Here is a 19590-nt window from a genome sequence, read left to right on the forward strand (position 1 = left end):
AGTAAGGAGGGCATGGATTGCATGGTGCACTGGGTGTTATATGCAACTAATGAATCATCGAGCTTTACATCAGAAGCCGGAGATGTACTGTATGGTGACTAACATAATATAATAAAAAATCATTTAAAAAAAAGAAAAGGCACACATTAGCAGTCACAGAAAAGACGCTTGCTGCTGGCCTCTGAGGAAAGTCACCCTGAGGTGCTTTGATGCCAAACTGATCTGAAGGGAAAAATCACTTCCAGGCTAGAATTCAGAGTGAATTTATTTTGCCTTCTTTTTCATGAAAGTAATATGTATAGTTGGTAAAGAAAAAAAATTACATATCACAGAAATTAAGCATTATATTTCCTATCCCCAAACACCCACAGTCCTGGTCCCTTGCTCCATGTTAACTATTGGTTTTGGGGTCTTTTGGGGTCACCTCCATCAGAAATGGATTTCAATAGAAAAATCTTGTCCAAACATTTGTAAAGCCTGAGGTCAGGATATGGTGGACCAAAGGAAACAAAAGGATTCTGTGTTCTTCTGGTTAAGGCCAGTGTCAGCATTAGGAATTATCAGACATCACCTAGCAGAATTTGAAAATGGAATTCTGGAATAAATGGGCAGATCATGGTCAAAAGGGCCAACAAGGCCCAGAGGGAGTATGGTTGTCTTTCCAATTTACCTCTTACTTCACCCATCTCCAGAGTCCCTGGGTACAGCCAAGCAAAGGACCATCATAAACTGGACAAATGCCCACAGCTGGTCCAAAGAGCAAGGCTTGGAAACCAGACGAGGTACCAGATCTCTTCCTATCGCAACGAGGCACTTAGGATGACGACAGAATGAACTCAACCGTGAATGGTCTAGTCCTGGCACACAGACAGATCCCATGCGAAGGAAGATAGGAGAGAGTCCACCTGGTGAGATGCAGTATTCTCTTAGCCAAGCCAGCCACATGCAAACTAGAATAAATCAGGACTCTACTTTTCTTCCCATAGACAGGCTAGCCCATGTGTCACTTACCTAGCAGGACTTTGGAAGCTAATTAAGGAAATGAAAGCAATCCAAGTTCATTTTATTACATTCAGATGCCAGCAAAATAAATTCAGATTATCATTACGTATTTATACCCATGAAGGGAACAACTTGGCACGGATTGCAAAGTGTTTAATTATAATCTAGACATCTCATGGCATTCCATGTTTTGTTTCATTATGCCTTTTTTACTGACATGCCAACATGACCACATAAAATGCTAAGTTCCTGCCAGTACTTCACTGACCTCCTGTATTGTTAGGAAAAATTAAAATTCGCTGTACAGGAAAAAAAAAAAGATTCATTTTCATACGTAGCCTACGTGTGATGTAGTAAGATCAGTGAAACTCCAGAAGGAAAAGTGTCTCCTTCAGCACACAGCTCTTTGAAAAACTTCTCTGCCTTTTCAAAAGCTATTCCCCCACCTCCACATTATCCTTCCAGGCTCACCCTATTTTAGGATTTTCACTTCCCAATTAGAATGAGTTTCTCCCTCTTTTCTACTTCTGGGGTGCCCTGTTCTTGTTTAAATAATTGTACTAGCAACGTGTTTTAAGGATTAAATTAACAGTCTGTCTCTCTTCCTGGTCAGTGAACTCCCTAGAGGGCATAAGACTGCAAGAAATTGCTTTGCTCATTATGGCACATCACAAAAGAAGTACTATTTTGCAGTCAAAGAGAATAAAGAGCCATCAGGCATCAGGGATATGAAAACCAAAGCCACGATGAAGTACCACTTCGCACCCACTAGTCAAAAAGTCAGATAACAGCAAGTGTTGGCAAGAATGTGGAGAAATCGAAACCCTCATATATTACTGGTGGGATTGTAAAATGGTGCAGTCACTGTGGAAAATAGTTGGACAGTTCCTCAAAAAATTAAACATAGAGTTACCATGAGAGCCAACAAGAGATCCACTCCTAGGCATATAGTCAAGGGAACTGAAAACATTTGCCCATACAAAAACTTGCACATGACTGTTCATAGCAGCATTATTCATAACAGCCAAAAAGTAGAAACGACTCAAGTGTCCATCAACTGAAGAATGGAGGAACAAAATGTGGCATAGCTATACAAAGGAGAAGTGGGCAATAAAAAAAAAACTACTCATACATGACACAACATGGATGAACCCTGAAAACATTGTGGTAAGTGAAAGAAACCAGACACAAAGGACTACACGCTGTATGACTCCATTTGCATGAAAGGTCAGAATAAGCAAAGCTAGAGAGACAGAAAATAGATAGGTGGTTTCTTAGGGTTGGTGGAACTGGGGGGAATGGGCAGTGACTGATAATGGGTACGAGGTTTCTTTTGAGGGTGATGAAAATGTTCTAAAATTGATTGTGGTGATGGTCAAATAACTCTGCGAATATACTAAACCCATTAAATCATATACTTTAAATGGGTGAACTGTATAGTACATGAGTTATAGCTCAATAAAGCTGTTACTAAAAAAATTATAAGGAAGAACTCTTTAATACTGCAAGGTATGATTTCTAAGATAAATCTAACAACAAAACAAAATAAAAACAAAAGCCAAGGAGCAAATTCCTAAAATATGTGTAAGAAACAAGGTAAATAAAAATATGCATGCAACAGCTTATTTTTACAAAAAGAATCACAAGAAGGATAAACCAGATATTAATGATTAATGTCCCCTACAAAGGAAAAGTGGGAAAGTGGTGGGAGAGGAAGCAGAGATAGTGCCACTTCTCTGAATAAACTTTTGTGTATTATTTTGACTTTTGGAACCATGCGAATGCTTTTACATATTAAAAAAATGAAATCAACAAGTTAGCACAAAAACTAAAATTGAATACAAACAAAACCAAATATATTGAGCTGTATGTCAAATGGATAATATAATCACAAGGGGGAAACTAATTCAGGACTCTGAACATATAAACACACTCCGAAGACAAAAAGAACACAAATAAATCTTGAATTTTGCTTAGTAAATTTGTTATTGGCAGCAGTATGGGTATGTTCTCAGAGTATTTTGTGACTATTGTAGGATAGAGCAAATGATTAACCTTATATTGAAGATCTGGGAAATCAGAGCTTTTGCTGTTGGAAAACAAATGTGTAAATATAAAATGGGGCATGGAGGTGAAGAACTCTGTGCCGCCGGACTAGAATTGGAGGAATCATTATAAAGTCATGACTTAAAAATACATAAGTATAGATTTGCTATTTATCTTGGCTGAAAGGGTCTAAAAGCAATCACAACCCGGAAGCAATAAACACACCAAGTGCCCAGTTCTTGGTTTCTAAATTCCATTTCCCACTAATGAAAACCAGAGCTTCTTGGAAAAAATGGCTGATTCTAGCCCTGTGCCAAGAAAACACAAAATGATTACCTTGTTGTGTAAAGAAGAGTCCAAAGAATATGAGGACATGTCAAATTTTCTGAAAGTTTCATACTCAAATCAGGGACAATTTGAGCAATAAAATAAATATCATTAGTAACAGATTATAGCATGTTAAACAAAGTAAGAATCCGCGAGCCCATACTGATATATATAGATAGAAGATACATAGAGGATGGATGGATGGATGATGGATAGATAGATAGATAGATAGATAGATAGATAGATAGATGATAGATAGATAGATAGATAGATAGATGATAGATAGATAGATAGAAAACCTCTTTACACTGGAAAACCAATTGATGAATGTAGATAGAATGATGGAATTAGAAAATCACTATTTGGCAACCATCATAGTAATAAATTTAGCTAAGAAATATCAGTGAATGTTAAAATTAGTGGGCGAATGTTTAATGAGGAACAGAATACTTACAAGATTTCAAAATAACTATATAAAATACTTGTCGAGTATGAAGTGAGAGAAAGTAACTATACTAGAGAAACCTTGCAGCAGACACCACTTTAATCAAGTCATGAAGGTTAACATCACCATGATAGGACATATTGAAATTGTATGATACCTCACAGGATATACTGAAGATACAGAGCATCACTTTTGAGATATCCTTCTCAAAACACAAAACTTGAATCTAATCACAAGGAAACATAAAGCAAAGTCAAACTGAGGAACAGTCTACAAAATGACTGAACTTTGAGAGTATCAAAGTCATAAAAGTCAAGGAAAGATACACAGGTATGGCAACGAAATGCAATGTGTATTCCTGGATTGGATCTTTTTGTGACAAAGGACATTTGTGGAACAAATGAAGCAATATGAATTAGATCTGTAGATTAGATAGTAATTATCAATGTTAATTTCCTGATTTTAAAGGTTGTGTTGTGGTTATGAAGGAGAATGTCCTTGTTTAAAAGAATTCTAAAGTATTCAGCAGTAATGGACATTATGTCATCAACTTTTCCTCAGGTAAGGTTGGGTGATGGGGAACTCTTTGTTCTACACCTGCAACTCTTCTTTAAGTTTGAATTTATTTCAAGAAGAGAAGGAAAATATTTCATAAGTCCATACTTCTGCTAAAAACAAACAGACATAAATAAAGGAATGGGGGAAAGAGAAAGTTTCTATTTATAGAAAAATATCAACCTTAAAATGTACGAGGAACAATAGAGTGTTTTGAATCACCATTTTACCACCATGTTATTAATTGGTTCAGGGAAGAATCATCAATGGATGCTGAAATTATCGATCAAAAATTTTTTGGGGACCAGAATATGTATGTAGACTCAAAGCATCTTCTTAAAGATTACTTATTAATTATAGAAGAAGAAAGGGTACTTTTACCAAAATATCATAAATAATACTGTAGTCAAATGATCAAAATTAACATCACCCAAGATGGGATGAAAACATGAGGTGATTCCTATTGTCATGCACTGAAAGAGATGTATACTATGTTATATTCTCACCAAGAATGCATCTTCCTAATGAAGTCACAGAAGGCACTCAGACACACCTAAAGTGAGGGAAATTCTATAAAATAAAAGGCAAGAACTCTTTAAAAATGTTAATGTCATGAAAAACAGTGAAAGGCTGACAAGCCACTGCAGATTGAAAGACACTGAAGAGATATGGGAACTAAATGGAATGTGTGTGTTGTCTTGGGTTAAATTCTGGATTGGTGAAGTATTGTTATATACAGTATTGAGACAGTCATCAAAATTTGAATATAAACTGCATTTTAGATACTAATATTTATTGGATCAGTGTTAATTTTCCTGAATTTGATAATAACAGACTGTCCTAGGGAACCACAAATGACACCAACCAGCCAAAAGAATCTTGAGAAAGAAGAACAAAGCTGGAGGTATCACAATTTCCGATCTCAAGATAAACTACAAAGCTGTAATAATCAAAACACTATACAGTACTGGCACAAAAATAGACACACAGATCAATAGAACAGAATAGAGTCCAGAAATAAACACACTCATATGGTCAATCAATCTATGACAAAGGAGACAAGACAATGCGGAAAAGATAGTCTCTTCAATAAATGGTGCTGGGAAAACTGGGCAGCCATATGCCAAAGAATGAACCTGGCCCACTCTCTAACACTACACACAAAAATAAGCTCAAAATGCATTAGAAACCTAAATGTGAGACCTAAAACCATAAAAATCATAGATAAGAACACAGGCAGTAATTTCTTTCACATCAGCTATAGCAACATTTTTCTAGATACATTCCTAGATATGCCTCCTGAGGCAAGGGAAATAAAGGCAAAAATAAACCCCTGGGACTACATCAGAATAAAAAGCTTTTGCATAGCGAAAGAAACCATCAACAAAACAAAAAGGCAATCTACTGAATGCGAGGAGATATTTGCAAGTGATATATCTGATAAGGAGTTAACATCCAAAATACAAAAAGAACTTATACAGTTCAACACACCCCCAAAAGTCCAATTAAAAAATGGGCAAAGAACCTGAAGACACATTTTTCCAAAGAAGACATACCGATGGCCAACAGATACATGAAAAGATGCTCAGCATCATTAATCATCAAAGAAATGCAAATCAAAACCACAATGAGATTTCACGTCACAACTGTCAGAATGGCTAGTATCAAAGAAGAGGGTTCCTGGGTGGCTCAGTTGGTTAAGCAGCTGACTCTGGATTTTGGCTCAGGTCATGACCCCGGAGCCCAGGGATCAAGCTCCAAGTTGGGCTCCACACTCAGTGTGGAGTCAGCTTGAGATTCTCTCTCCCTCTCTCTCTGCCCCTCTCCCTGCTCTCTCTCTATCTCTCAAACAGATAAATCTTTTTAAAAAAAGAAGAAGAAATAACAAGTGTTGGAGAAGATACGGTAAAAAAAGGAAACTTAGGCACTCTTGGTGGGAATGTAAGTTGGTAGAGCCATTGTAGAAAATGGTATAGAGGTTCCTCAAAAAATTAAAAATAGAAATACTATATGATCCAAAAATTCCATGACTGGGTATTTACTCAAAGAAAATGAAACACTAATTTAAAAAGATATATGCAAAAAAAAAAGACATATGAACCCCTATGTTTATTACATCATTATTTACAATAGCCAAGGTATAGAAGCAACCTAAGTTCCCATCAGTAGATGAATGGATAATGAAGATGTGGTATACACACACACACACACACACACACACACACACACACACACTAGAATATTGCATACCCATAAAAAAAGGATGCAATATGGTCATTTGTGACATGGGTGAACCTAGAGGGTATTATGTTAAGTAAAATAAGTCAGTCAGAGAAAGATAAATACCATATGATTGGATTCATATGTGGAATCTAAAAAACAAAACAAATAAACAAGCAAAGCAAGAAACAGTTATAATTCTAAGGAGATATCCATTAGCAGTAAAGGGTCTTAATCTCTTCAGCTTACTCTCAAATGTTTAATTTGAAAAAAAGAATGTATGTGTGTATATGTGTGTTTAAGACAGAAAGACAAATATATCAAACTGCTAATAAAAGGTCAAGTTTTCAAATTTTTAATTTATAAAGAAGAGAAATCACCTCGTTCAACTCTGTATCCCCAGCACTTCCTGGCATAACCCTTAGGACATAGCAGATGTTCAACATACATTTATTAAATGCTTAAATTAAATGACAAAGTCCAATTAGGACTCTTTGAATTGCAAGGGGCAAGATAACCTGTTTAAAATGCTTAAGTGATGAAGGAAGTCAGTACATTTAACTGTAAAGTCAGAAGATATATTTACTTCAGGCATAGCTAGATCCAGGGGTTCAACCAATGTCATTAAGATCTGGACTTTCACTCTCTCTCTCGCTCTTGCTCTCACTCTTGCTCTCCCCCTTATTTTCCTATGTTGGAAATACAGTTTCCTCTGTTTCCTTTACTCTCTTTCTTAACTCACTCTCCATATGGTAGCCTCACACAGCTCTCTAATTCATCAGAAACAAAGATATTTCTGTCCAACTGTTCCATACACTTCCACTAGTAAATCTCAATGAGATGACTTGAGTAGTCAGAAAGGATGAGAAATGCTGATGGGCAGATATGAGACTTGTGTTTTCAAGTGTGACCTACATGCCTTGTGGAATGAGCAGCCTCAAAGCTTTCAAAACACAAAGTCATACAGAGTATTGGAACATCATCACTGGGATGAGAGGAGCAGCCAGGTTCTCCCTTCTCTCCTGGTTCCTTCTGATTAGCTTCTCTATGAGCCTCGTGGCACAGAACAATCAGATAGACACTACAAAGTCCCCAAAGTGAATCTCCCAAGTCCAAGCTATTTACTCTTAGAGGTTAATCAACCTATGTTTCAAAATAAAATGCTGTAATTCAAAAGTTAAAGGAAAGAAAGTTCCATTTAATCTCCTTTCTAAAGAACAGCGATAAGGGACAGCTAGGCGGCTCAGTCAGTTAAGCATCTGACTGTTGATTTTGTCTCAGGTCATGATCTCAGGGTAGTCAGATCAAGTCCCATGTCAGGCTCTGTGCTGGGCATGGAGCCTGCTTAAGATTCTCTCTCTCCCTTTCCCCCCTGCTCTCTCTCTCTCTTGAAACAAAAGAAAAAACAAAACAAAACAAAAAAACAGTGATGAGATCTGATTACCTTCCCTAATATGCTCCATTCCATCAGTTATGATAAGATCAGTTCAATTTATCAAACAGTGGACATTTTTAGACACTTGGGTCAAGATCATTTTGGAGGAGTGCTGTGAGATTCCAAGAAGTAGAAACCACGGTCTCTGCTGTCAAAAAGCTCTCATTTCAGTCAGGGGAGAATTTACACGCTAGAGACATTCGCTGGGGATCTGATCGAGACCCTAGGTGCCAGATGCGGTGAAACTTTGAGTTCCCTGTGAGTTCTGTGGGTTCAAGGGCAAAGAGAGCTCAAGAGAGATTAGAAGGTGACATGGATGACGATACAGCTTTTTGCCTATCCTATTCACTCATATGACCCCATGCCCAAAAGGGTGCCTGGCCCATAATAAGCACCAGTAAATACCTGTTAAATGAAAGAATGGACTGAGGATGCCCAAAAAGTCCATCAGAGAAAGTGGGAGGGAAAGTGAAGGCTAACACTTAACAAGGAGGGAGGGGGACACACTCTCGGTCTGAGAAGACATGGGGTAGCTGGTAGAATGGGGCAAAGGCAGACCGCATTGGGACCAATGATTCACACTGGTGCAGAAGGGGAGCTTGGTGAGCAGTAGATGGTACAGAGGAACCGAGCTGTACAGGGCAGGAGTCACTAATCAGCAGCCCTGGACTACATAAGTTGGCAGATGTGTTTTGTTTGACTTCCCCAGTATTTTAAAGATTTATTTATTTATTTGAGAGAGATAGAGAGAGAGAGGAAGAGAATATCAAGCAGACTCCCCACTGAGTGCAAAGCCCCATGTGGGGCTTGATCTCACAGTTCTCGGATCATGACCTAAGCCAAAACCAAGGGTTGGACGCTTAACTGACTGAGGCACCTAGGCACCCCAAAACCTCCCCAGTGTTTCAAAAATTGAGAAATCTTATATAGCATTCAGATTTCTGGATTCTCTTGAACACCCAGATCTGGCGGCTGTGAGCCATGTGGTCACAGGGGTGCAGCTGGTGGAGCTAAGTGGCCTCACAGGCCTTGCGTCCCCTTCAGTTTACCACAGCCCCCACTCCCCGTTTCGTTACCCCTGGGCCAAGTGTCTCCTTGATGAGACCCGCAGATTCTGTAGGCATTTGAGCTTGTGGTGGCATAGGTGGACTGCGATTTGTCCTCAGTTACCTCTGAGAACCCACTTGGAGCTTTCACCTTCCTCTTTGCACTTTCTGCATTATATTCTATTCTCAGTAAAATTTCACAATATTTTAAAAATAAGTAAAAGACACTCAGAAGTTTGGCAAAACTAAGCTAATGCTTGAAAACTGTAAAATAAGAGGCGTAAACAAATGTTTTACCACAATTTGAAGCAAAGGGCTCCCATAGTCCTGCATTCGTTTAAAAACTTGAGAAATGAAGTCATCGGTGATTCCTACTCCCTTCCCGCATCCCCACCCGCAATGTCCCAGAGCTACCGTCTCTTTAAGGACATTGGTATGAATATTTTTGCCATCTTCCTTCTCTAGTATTTTCAGAAACTTAACACATGCTGGATGTGGCAGGTGTGATTCTAATTTTAATATGGGTGGGAGTCCACCGAGCCAACTATTTGAGAAGGGCTTTGGGAATTGTATCAGAGCATCAAGCTGGTTAGAGCATATTGTGCTGCCCGAACGACATCCCATTTGGGCACAGGTCCATTGAGTGGCGGCCTCCTTCCAGTCAGCTAAACCCCCGTAAGCTATGAGTATTAAAAAAAGAAAAAAGAGTCAGCACCTGTTTCAGCTTTGGCAAGAACCCTAAAATAGAGCAACCATTTCTCACGAAAGCTGAACTTCAGTATTTGCAGCTGCTTACTTCCTTATCGAAAATCAATTTCTGTCTATTATATAACATACAGAAATAGGATGACCCTCCCGCACCCACACCTTGCTAATTCGCAGCTTTTCTTTTTGACCAAATGAAACTTTTTGAACACTTTTGTGTAGATTTGGAGTCAATTGGAAAGGTTTTGTTTTTTTGTTTTTTTGTTTTTTTCCTATGAAAAGCCATTGACTAAAAAGAAGAAATCTACTTATTGAAAAAAAATTTTTTTTAAGTTGTCCACTTTTAAAAGGAAGCATTCAGCCTACTGTTCTCTGTTCTTTTGCTTTCCTTTCTCAGGCAAACTGCAAGAGGCTGAATGAAAAAATAAACACAGGAACATAAAACTTAATTCAATAAATACAACAATCCATAAAACAGCCTTCAGTGTGTATCATAATATCCATGCAGGGAGAGAGAGCAAATGGGATGGCAGGAAAAGGACAAGAGAAAGGAAAGAGGAACAGAGAGGTAATGAGAGAGACAAATGTCCTCAAAGACAGGAAGGGAAAAGCCTAAGGATGACTGCTCATCAGACCACTCTCTCTAAACTCATCTTAACACCCTCTCTGTGCAAATTCTACACCTCCTGTCCTGTCTCCACGGGCCTCCAGCACTTCTATCTCGTCTGTTCAGTTTGGTCCCTTATGCCTTGAATCCCACCCCTGGGCCACCTTGATAAAACCAGCCACAGGATCTTCTTTCCCCAAACGTGTCTGAATCCCCTCAAGAGTAATCAGCACACTCAGGATAGAAATATCCCTCTGATGGATTATTTATCTTAATTACCCAGAGCTTTTCTGAGAGTGGTTATGGTTTTATTGACTACATTTTGGATAGCTCATCTTTAGGAGTGGAGAAAAAAAAATACATGCCTAGCTGTTTATAAAAAATCAGCATTTCCTAATTTTCTGTTCAGCACTATTGCCATCCGAGATATTGAGGATGACTAATTCAAAAGGGTATTTCTCACCTCCTAAAACATAATTCTCTAGTATTCACACCACTAGCCATTCTGCCAAAATATCTTATATGCAGCCCTATTATTTTTTTCATTTAAGTAAACACGGGTTGTCAATCGTGAAGTTATTAGCTAAGCAGGGTAAAAATCTTAACAGGAAGAAAAAAATCTATTCCTTAAGCTTCACCTACAGAAATAGGATGCTTTCAAATATGCACATTAAAAAAAGTTTAATGTAAAATGTAGAAGAAGAAGAAAAAATATAAAAAAAATAGTTCTGAAAAACCATAAGGAATTATAAGTCATCGGTAAAGTAAATACATCTCATCACTTCCTTCCTCCCACCACCCCTTCTGGCCCCATTGATTCTGCAGTGTTTCTTGGTAAAAAGCACATAGAGAGCGGAAGTTAAGGATAGATAAATGGATTCTGAAGTCTGTGGACTCAGTAATTTTATCTTCCCTCAGCCTATCCTTTGATTTAGGCAAGGACTCGGAAGTCAGCCTCCACTGCTCATCCCTCTCCCTGGTCTCGCAGTTATATCAGATAATCCTTTTAAGTCTTGGCATTCTTATTGTCAAATACAATTGCTGGTTAATCTGATCACTGTCTCCTCTCCTAAAGAGAGTCCTTCCAAAACCAGATGAAATTGTGTCAGATCTAGCCTCAGAGCTCCAAGCTCCTCCCTAGCCCCTGGTTCCAATGGCAAAGACTGAGTGATGTTCTCGGCATGCTTGGGTATGGGAGACCCCCGACCCGGTTTCACTTATGTTCTGAATTTATGTTAAGCCCAGAAGTGGAGCCAGAAGTTCATTTGAACACTACTATGAAATCAGTTAATTTTCTGATCTACTGTAACGGTAACAGAGTGATTTGTCTAAAAACCATCTCATGCCTCTGCTCAAAAGCCTTCAGTGGTTGCCCATGTCACTCAGAGAGAAGCCACAGTTCTTCAGCCAACAAGTTCTGCCAACATGTTCCTACCCTACCCTGTTAACTGTCTACCTCCTCTTCAACTACCTCCCTATGCTCATACACAAGCTACATGATCTTGCTGTTCCTTTAATATCTCAATCTTTTACTCACCACAGGGCATTTGCTTTTGCTGTCCCTTCTGCCTAGAATATCCTTCCTCCAGATATCCACAGGCTCACTCTCTCAATTCCTAGAGGGCTCTGCTCAAACATCCTGTTATCCACAAGGCCTTCCTTGACCACCCTTCCTAAAACAGCAGCAGCCCACTCCTGCTCCAATATCCTCCATCATTTTTTAAACAGCAGCAGCCCACTCCTGCCCCAGTATCCTCCATCATTTTTTAAACAACATTTTTAATCCAATTTTATTTGGAACTACCATGCAGTTCACCTATTTAAAGTATACAATTCCATAACTTTTAGTGTATTCATAGAGTTGTGCATCCATTCTCCTATCAATTCGAAAACATTTTAATTGCCCCCCCCAAAAAAGTCTGTACCTTTTAGCCATCACTCTCAATCACCCCAACTCCTCAGCCCTAGGCAATCACTATTCTCCTTTCGGTATCCATATATTTGTCTATTCTGGACTTTTCATAGAGATGGAATTGCATAATATGTAGTCCTTTGTGACTGGCTTCTTAGTGTCATGTTTTCAAGGTCCATCCATGGTGTATCATGAATCAGTACCTCATTCCTTTTTATTGCTGGATAATATCCCATTTTATTGCTCCAGTTATCAGTTGATGGATATTTGGGTTTTTTCCACTTCTTGACTATTAAGACTAGCACTGTTAAGATCATGTGTGTACAAGTTTTTTTGTAAACGTAAGTTATAGTTTCTCTTGAATACGTACCTAGTAGTGGATCCCCATTATTTTTTTATCCTGCTTTATTTTGAGCACTTTCTACCATCTGATTTATGATATATTTACTCATGTTCTTTTCTTTTGCCTGTTCTTTTCCTGCTCCCTAAAGGTGAGATTTTGGTCTGTTTTGTTCACTGGTTAGACTAGGACTGGTACATAATAGCAGGCAATAAATGTGCATTGCATGAATGAAAGAATGCTACTGTCATTAGAGCAAACTGAGTGAGGAAAATCTATTACATCAGCAGGCTGATTGTGTACACATTATCAATTTGTCAAGAGGTTTGGAATGACAGCTTGAGGGAAGTAAGAACATTTTCAGAGTTGTCACCAGCCTATGCCTTAGTCAAATGACTGCTCTGTGGCCTCAGTTCTCCCTGTGTAAAACGTGGGGACTGGACCAGTGTTCCTGACTCCTTGGCTCCTCCATATTCTATAATCCAGCATAAAAATTAACAGTTGACTTGATTTGCCCATGCAAGTGTTTATCTTTCATTCATTCATTCAACAAATATTTATTAAGTGCCCTCGTGAGTCAGACAGTATGTAGGCACCTTATTTGGCTTATCAACATTCATAATTTATTTGGACAGTAATAACACCCTCGCTGGTTTAATTTTTTTTCATTTTTCGTGTATCAACAAATATAGCTGAGTTGGGCTTTAAAAAAATGAATGCCATGCCATAACTATTTAAGATTCTAAGACACAGGCAGACACTGGAAGGCTGAAAAAAATAATTATCAACATAAGTTTATTATTATTTATTTTAGTGTCTTCCAGTTTCACACAAAGTGTACCCATTATCAGAAACAGAGAGGGGGTAAGTGGAAAAAAAACCTCTGTCAGACTCATTGGCAGTGGCTTTTGCTCTGTGGAAAACTACGGAGCATTCACCACCAGCAGTCACTAACTCTTCTTGTGCTTTTCATGGTGGTCAAAGACTGAAGGGCTGCCTGAAATAAAACAAGTTTTGCTACCATTTTTTTATCCAGGCAGTTTATTCCTTGACTTGGCATAATTCCTCAAATGTTGGGGGGTCAGAGAGAGTAAGAGAATCAAAAGCTTTTTCTAGGGGCACCTGGGTGGCTCAGTCGGTTAAGTGTCCAACTATTGATTTCAGCTCAGGTCATGATCTCATGGGTCGGGAATGCATTGGGCTCCATGCTCAGCGGGGAGTCTGCTTGAGATTCTCTCTCTCTCTCTTCTCCCTGTGCCCCTTCCCTGCTTGCCTGCATGTGTGCTCTCTCTCTCTAAAATAATAAATAAATCTTTAAAAAAAGTCTTTTCTACTCCTATTGACATTGTATCAATGAATATGCCACACACTTTGTCTCCCTTGTGCCTCGGTTTCCTCCTCAGCAAGATTGTGGGGTTAGACTTTCCACCTCAGTCTCTCTCAGGTTGAACACGACTCTCTGTAGAAGGAGAGCAATCTAAATTAGATAAAAAGCCAAAGTAATAAGATGTCCTATTGTCCAAAGGCCTTGTTTTTGCTGGAGAGATACACTTGCAAAATCACTGGCTATGTTCCTGGACCACATATCCCAAAATGTACTTTGTCAGGAATATCTTCTATGATTAAGTCCCAGGAACAGTTTTTCATCATCTGCCTACTGCATAATTTTAAGAAACCATCTTGGGAGAGTGAAGTGGACTTGGGAGGTAATAAAGAAATGCTGCATTCGACAAATGTTTATTTGTCTGTGATGTCTCACCTCCAAGCAGGAGGTGGTTAACACCTTCTCATCCAACCTGCATTGCGTTTCCATAAGACAGGTATCACTGACACACTGTTTTATAAATGAGGAGAGCTGAAGCACTGAGATGTAAAAAAAACTTACCTTTACTAGGATTATACAAATCATGGACAAAGTCAATGGGTCCCCAAAGACTGGACATTCTTTCACCCTGTAAGTACCACTCCAATTGCATCTTTTGCATTCACTGATGGAGCTAGAATGTTATCTTTGCACAGGAAGTATATAATATGTATTGGAGACATTAAGTGGTAATAATTACAATTCCTTTCCCCAAAAAGGAGGATATTTTATCCTGTAACTGGAGAGTTTTATGGAAAATTGAAAAATCTGACCAAATTATTTTATTTTATTTTATTTATTTATTTTTAAAGATTTTATTTATTTATTCGACAGAGATAGAGACAGCCAGCGAGAAAGGGAACACAAGCAGGGGGAGTGGGAGAGGAAGAAACAGGCTCATAGCGGAGGAGCCTGACGTGGGGCTCGATCCCGTAATGCGGGGACCATGCCCTGAGCCGAAGGCAGACACTTAACCGCTGTGCCACCCAGGTACCCCCAAATTCTTTTATTTTAAATTACCAAATGTAAATCATAAGACACCTCTCTACAAGGAAAAGATTCTAGTGAGCTTTGGAAGCTCTGAAGTGCCGTTTTCAAGAAAATTTAGGTAATGAATTATTCACACTTTGTATGGGGGTGGTACCTCCCTATCTCTCAGAAGTGGTTAATAGACACCTCCCCAAATATGAACTCAGTAACTAGATGACGAGGACACTACATGTTACCTCAATTCCTAAAATGTCAGTTTCCTTATCTGCAGAGTGTGAAGGCTATATGGGAGAATATGAATCTAGTTCTGCTCTACAGCCCTTTCATGCAGTCCTGGGATATAAATTGCACTTTCAGGGCACATGGGTGACTCAGTGGGTTAAGCAACCAACTTTTGATTTCAGCTCAGGTCATGATCTCAGGGTCATGGGATCGAGCTCCGCACTCAGCACAGAGTCTGCTTGAGATTCTCTCTCCCTCTTGCTCTGCCCCTTCTCTCGCTCTCTCAAAAATAAATAAAGAAGTAAAATCTTTAAAGTAAATAAATAAATATATCACACTTTCCAAATAATTCTGAAATTATAAAAAAAGAAAATAAAGTTGGCTATAAACTAGTTGTATCTACTGGTCACAAACAATAGAACCAGCTCTTGCTATTGTAAAACAAATAATAAAACAAAGAAACTCAGGACATTGAGGTAAAAGGAACAGAATGAAGCTTAGAAAGGGGAATGAACTAGGAATGTCAGAGGCAGTAGGTGGTAGAAACAAAAGAACATCATCTTCCTGCTCAGTAGGTTTGACTGTCTAGGGACACTGTAACATCTCAGAGAGGGAGCATCTGAATTAGTTTGGGAGTTCTGACCCACCTTGGGAAGGGAGGGACACTTTTCATGCATGGTGGATCTATGTTCTTTCTGATATGAGGCGACCATAGAATTCCCCAAGCAAAAGTTGGGTGCTGTTATCAGAAGAAGAGAGAGGAGGCTGGGCAGGCAAAAACAACAAATGTCCATGAACCTGATGTCAGGAATTTGGCCTCTCTGTCCCCTTAGAGGGATCTGTGACACGGGTTTGGGACTAGGGACAAATACAAGCCATGAATAGACATGAGGATAAACCCTGGATCAAAGCTATGGTCCAGGCCAGGAAGGGGCAGGCCGGAGCTGGGGAAGGCGGATGACAAGAGAGGGCACTTGGAGCTCTGAGGGTTGAGCAGCTGTATTTTCTGATACACACTTCATCCAGCCGCCGGCACGGAGAATGCACCACATGGTCAGTGGAATGGAATGCAGGGCAGACACCAGCCCCTCCAAAGCACAGAAATCTGATACAATGCCTCCAGCGTAATGCACGTCCGGGCATTTTCTCTCATTTCATTCCAATTCTTTGTGATGCCCAACAAAATAAAGATGGCCAGGCTGGGTCAAAGGGTCAGACCAGCCAAGTGAGAGTGGTCAGGCCCAAACTGCACATTTAGGGGAGACCAGAGACCTTAGCTGAGGCAGGGTGAAACTGCCCTCTCCCCTTTCGTAAGCTGAGGCTCACACAGCTGGTACTGGACAGGGGTCCTGGTTTGCTTTGGAAGGTGCTGGTACCCCAGGGGTGGAGGAGACTGCTGTGATAGAGGCATAGGGCACAGCAGCTTTTGGAGCCAAGGACTGGAGCCAAAGGAGCAATATCAGCTGCCAGATCCAAGAGGTCAGTTTGAGACTGTGGTCAATAGTGAGGCAAGAGACCAGGAGCTGGGATTTAAAAAGGTCTGGAAACAGTGGGAAGTGAGATGGTTTGAAAAAGTTCAGGATATGGACTATACAGCCCAAGGGCCAAAGCCTTGTTTTCCCTGGGTGCTGGCCACATGGCAGGGGGCCTGGCAATCAATCAGAATCATTTAGTAGCACAGAGCTGGGCTGGAGGAAGATGGGCAAATACCTGAGGTGGCCAGGGGCACCTGATCCTGAGCAGGCAGGGATTGGGGGTCTACAGGCTGGAATCCAGAGTCCCTGAGGTCAAAATGTGGCACTAGCCAGTAAGACAGACCTCTGCTTCCAGTGATACCCTCTACTGGACTTGGTGGTGATGCCATCTTTTAATTGGGCAAGTACATTCTTTTTTAAAAAAAAAAACATGCTGTTTCTGTAAGATAGTGGTTCTCAACCATGGCTGCACACTAGAATCACCCAGAAATAAGCCAAGGCTTCACCAATAGAGTCTAGTTTAGTTAGTTTGGGTCTTAGCCTGGATTTTAGGGGTTTAGAACTGTTTTTTATTAGGCTTAAAAACATAAATATTCAAAACCTGGAAAACTATGAGATGTCAATTAATCCTTCTACAAACAAACTAGCTTGTGATCAATAACTCAAATGCCCTCTTTGTGAGTCCTAGAGAAAAAGAACCATGCCTCATTCATCTCTTTTTCTCTCAGCACCCAAAACAGTTCTGGGCATATATTAAACACTTACTAAAAATATGTTCAGTTGAAATATAATATCTCTCAAAGGGGTATACAACAAAATGTTAAGTGGTTCTTTTGATAGTGAGACCACAGGTGACTTTTTTCTTCATTTCTTATCTCCATCTTTGTATCTCTCAACAGTGAACACGAACTACCTTTGAAGTTAAAAAATACATATTTTTAAAACATTTATTGGGAAGGACTATTAAGTCTCCATTAGGAGTAAAGAAGGAAAGTTTAATGTCATCATTGCTTAAATATTTCCCAATTAAGTAGTTTAACATTCATCCCAAGACCATGAAGATTTGGTTTGAGTTCAAGAAAATAATAACTGATGGGACTAAGCGACAGGAGCAATTATGTACATTTTGCGAATGTTTGCAGGCAGCAACAGAAAATAAGAAAATATATAACTAAATGTTTTACTAAGCAGGCCTGAGGTACTGATCACTGCTGGATGAGAACATTTGAACATTTGGTCTGCTCCTTCAATGTCTAATTTACCTTCAAACATCAAATACTCCGTTTCTAAGTTGATGGTTACAGAGTACTAATAGAGGTGTCATATTAAGATTCCTCAACTCAAAGGATTCCTAAGAAAAGTTGAGTTTTTGTTTTTTGGGGTTTTTTTTGTTTTGTTTTTAATAATCTCTAGTGGCTCTAATCAAGGACAACTAAAACTTGGGTCAGGGTATTCATTGTGTTTAATCTATTAATGGAACAGTTGAATCTTGTAAACCATTTCAAATATTATTAGATTTGTGTTTGCCTGTTTCTAAAAAATTCTTCCTTTTTTTAAAAGTTTTTATTTATTTATTTGAGACAGAGTAAGAGAGAGAGAGAGAGCACTAACACAGGGCAGAGGCAGAGGGAGAAGCAGACTCCCTGCTGAGCAGAGAGCCCAGAGAACCCTAGGATCATGACCTGAGCCAAAGGCAGATGCTTAACTGACAGAGCCACCCAGGCACCCCTTAAAATTCTTTTTCTTTTTCTTTTTTTTTTTTTTTAAGATTTTATTTATTTATTTGACAGAGATAGAGACAGCCAGCGAGAGAGGGAACACAAGCAGGGGGAGTGGGAGAGGAAGAAGCAGGCTCCCAGTGGAAGAGCCGACGTGGGGCTCGATCCCAGGACTCCGGGATCACGCCCTGAGCTGAAGGCAGACACCTAACTGCTGTGCCACCCAGGTGCCCCGTAAAATTCTTTTTCTTTTTAAGGCACTTTATACTGTACTTGCACTAACTACAACACCCTACCCTGAGAAACAGTGGAATCTACAGAGGGTGGCCACAGCAAACCTTTGTTTAAAAGGTTGTTATGATGCAGGACAACTCATCACCATAAATGAACACTTTAAAGCCACATGTGAGAGGTTTTCTTTTCCCCTCAGAATGGTAAGCAGTTTTCCCTCTTACTTTCTTAAAAAGCACACTTTAAATACTAAAATTAAAAAAAAATGATACAGAATACAGCAAACTGATATCTGTCTATTGTTCTGTTTTGCAGACTACAAGGCATTGTTGGAATACCTAAGTGATGGCTGTTTATTGTTTTAATGAACATGAAGTATAAAAAGAGTAGATACTTTTAGAGTACTGAAAGGAGTATTGCAAATGACAGACTTCAGTAATGGCTCTAGCAGACCACAAAGGTTTAGTTTTACAGCAAGAAACGTGGGGTAACCTGGCTAAATATTTCACTCACGTGATGGAGCAGGTTGTGGGGTGGATGGCTGGGATTTGCTTAGCAGTGCTGGTGACGGTGGCCTGGCCGGGCTTGGGGTTAATTTCTCACTCATTGCTTTGGCCTGTATGGAACATCCTACTTATGCCCTGTGCTCCACTTTGGAACTTGTCTCAGCCTTCAGGTCGAGGCTATCTTAAAATGGCAAGATTAGCAGCCGCACTGGAGCCAACCATTTAAAAGGAGGAGGGCTGGCTGGCTGAGGCTGCTGGGTGTGAGAGAGATGACGAGGTTCTTGTCAAAAGCCCAGCCGAATCCACTCCCAAACTATTAGAAGTTATAGAGCAATTCAGTAATGTGGCGGGATACAAAATCAATGCCCAGAAATCAGTTGCATTTCTATACACGAATAACGAGACTGAAGAAAGAGAAATTAGGGAATCCATCCCATTTACAATA

The 19590-nt window shown here is 39.6% G+C and overlaps 1 protein-coding gene across 1 annotated transcript in view; it reads right to left on the minus strand.

The window, feature by feature from the left end:
- The window catches only part of LOC117802813 (1-phosphatidylinositol 4,5-bisphosphate phosphodiesterase epsilon-1-like), a 75579-nt gene that overhangs the window by 25381 nt on the left and 30608 nt on the right, over nucleotides 1-19590 (minus strand). The window lies entirely within an intron of this gene.

This window comes from Ailuropoda melanoleuca, chromosome 6 (genome assembly GCF_002007445.2).
Source record: "Ailuropoda melanoleuca isolate Jingjing chromosome 6, ASM200744v2, whole genome shotgun sequence".
NCBI classification, from domain to species: domain Eukaryota; kingdom Metazoa; phylum Chordata; class Mammalia; order Carnivora; family Ursidae; genus Ailuropoda; species Ailuropoda melanoleuca.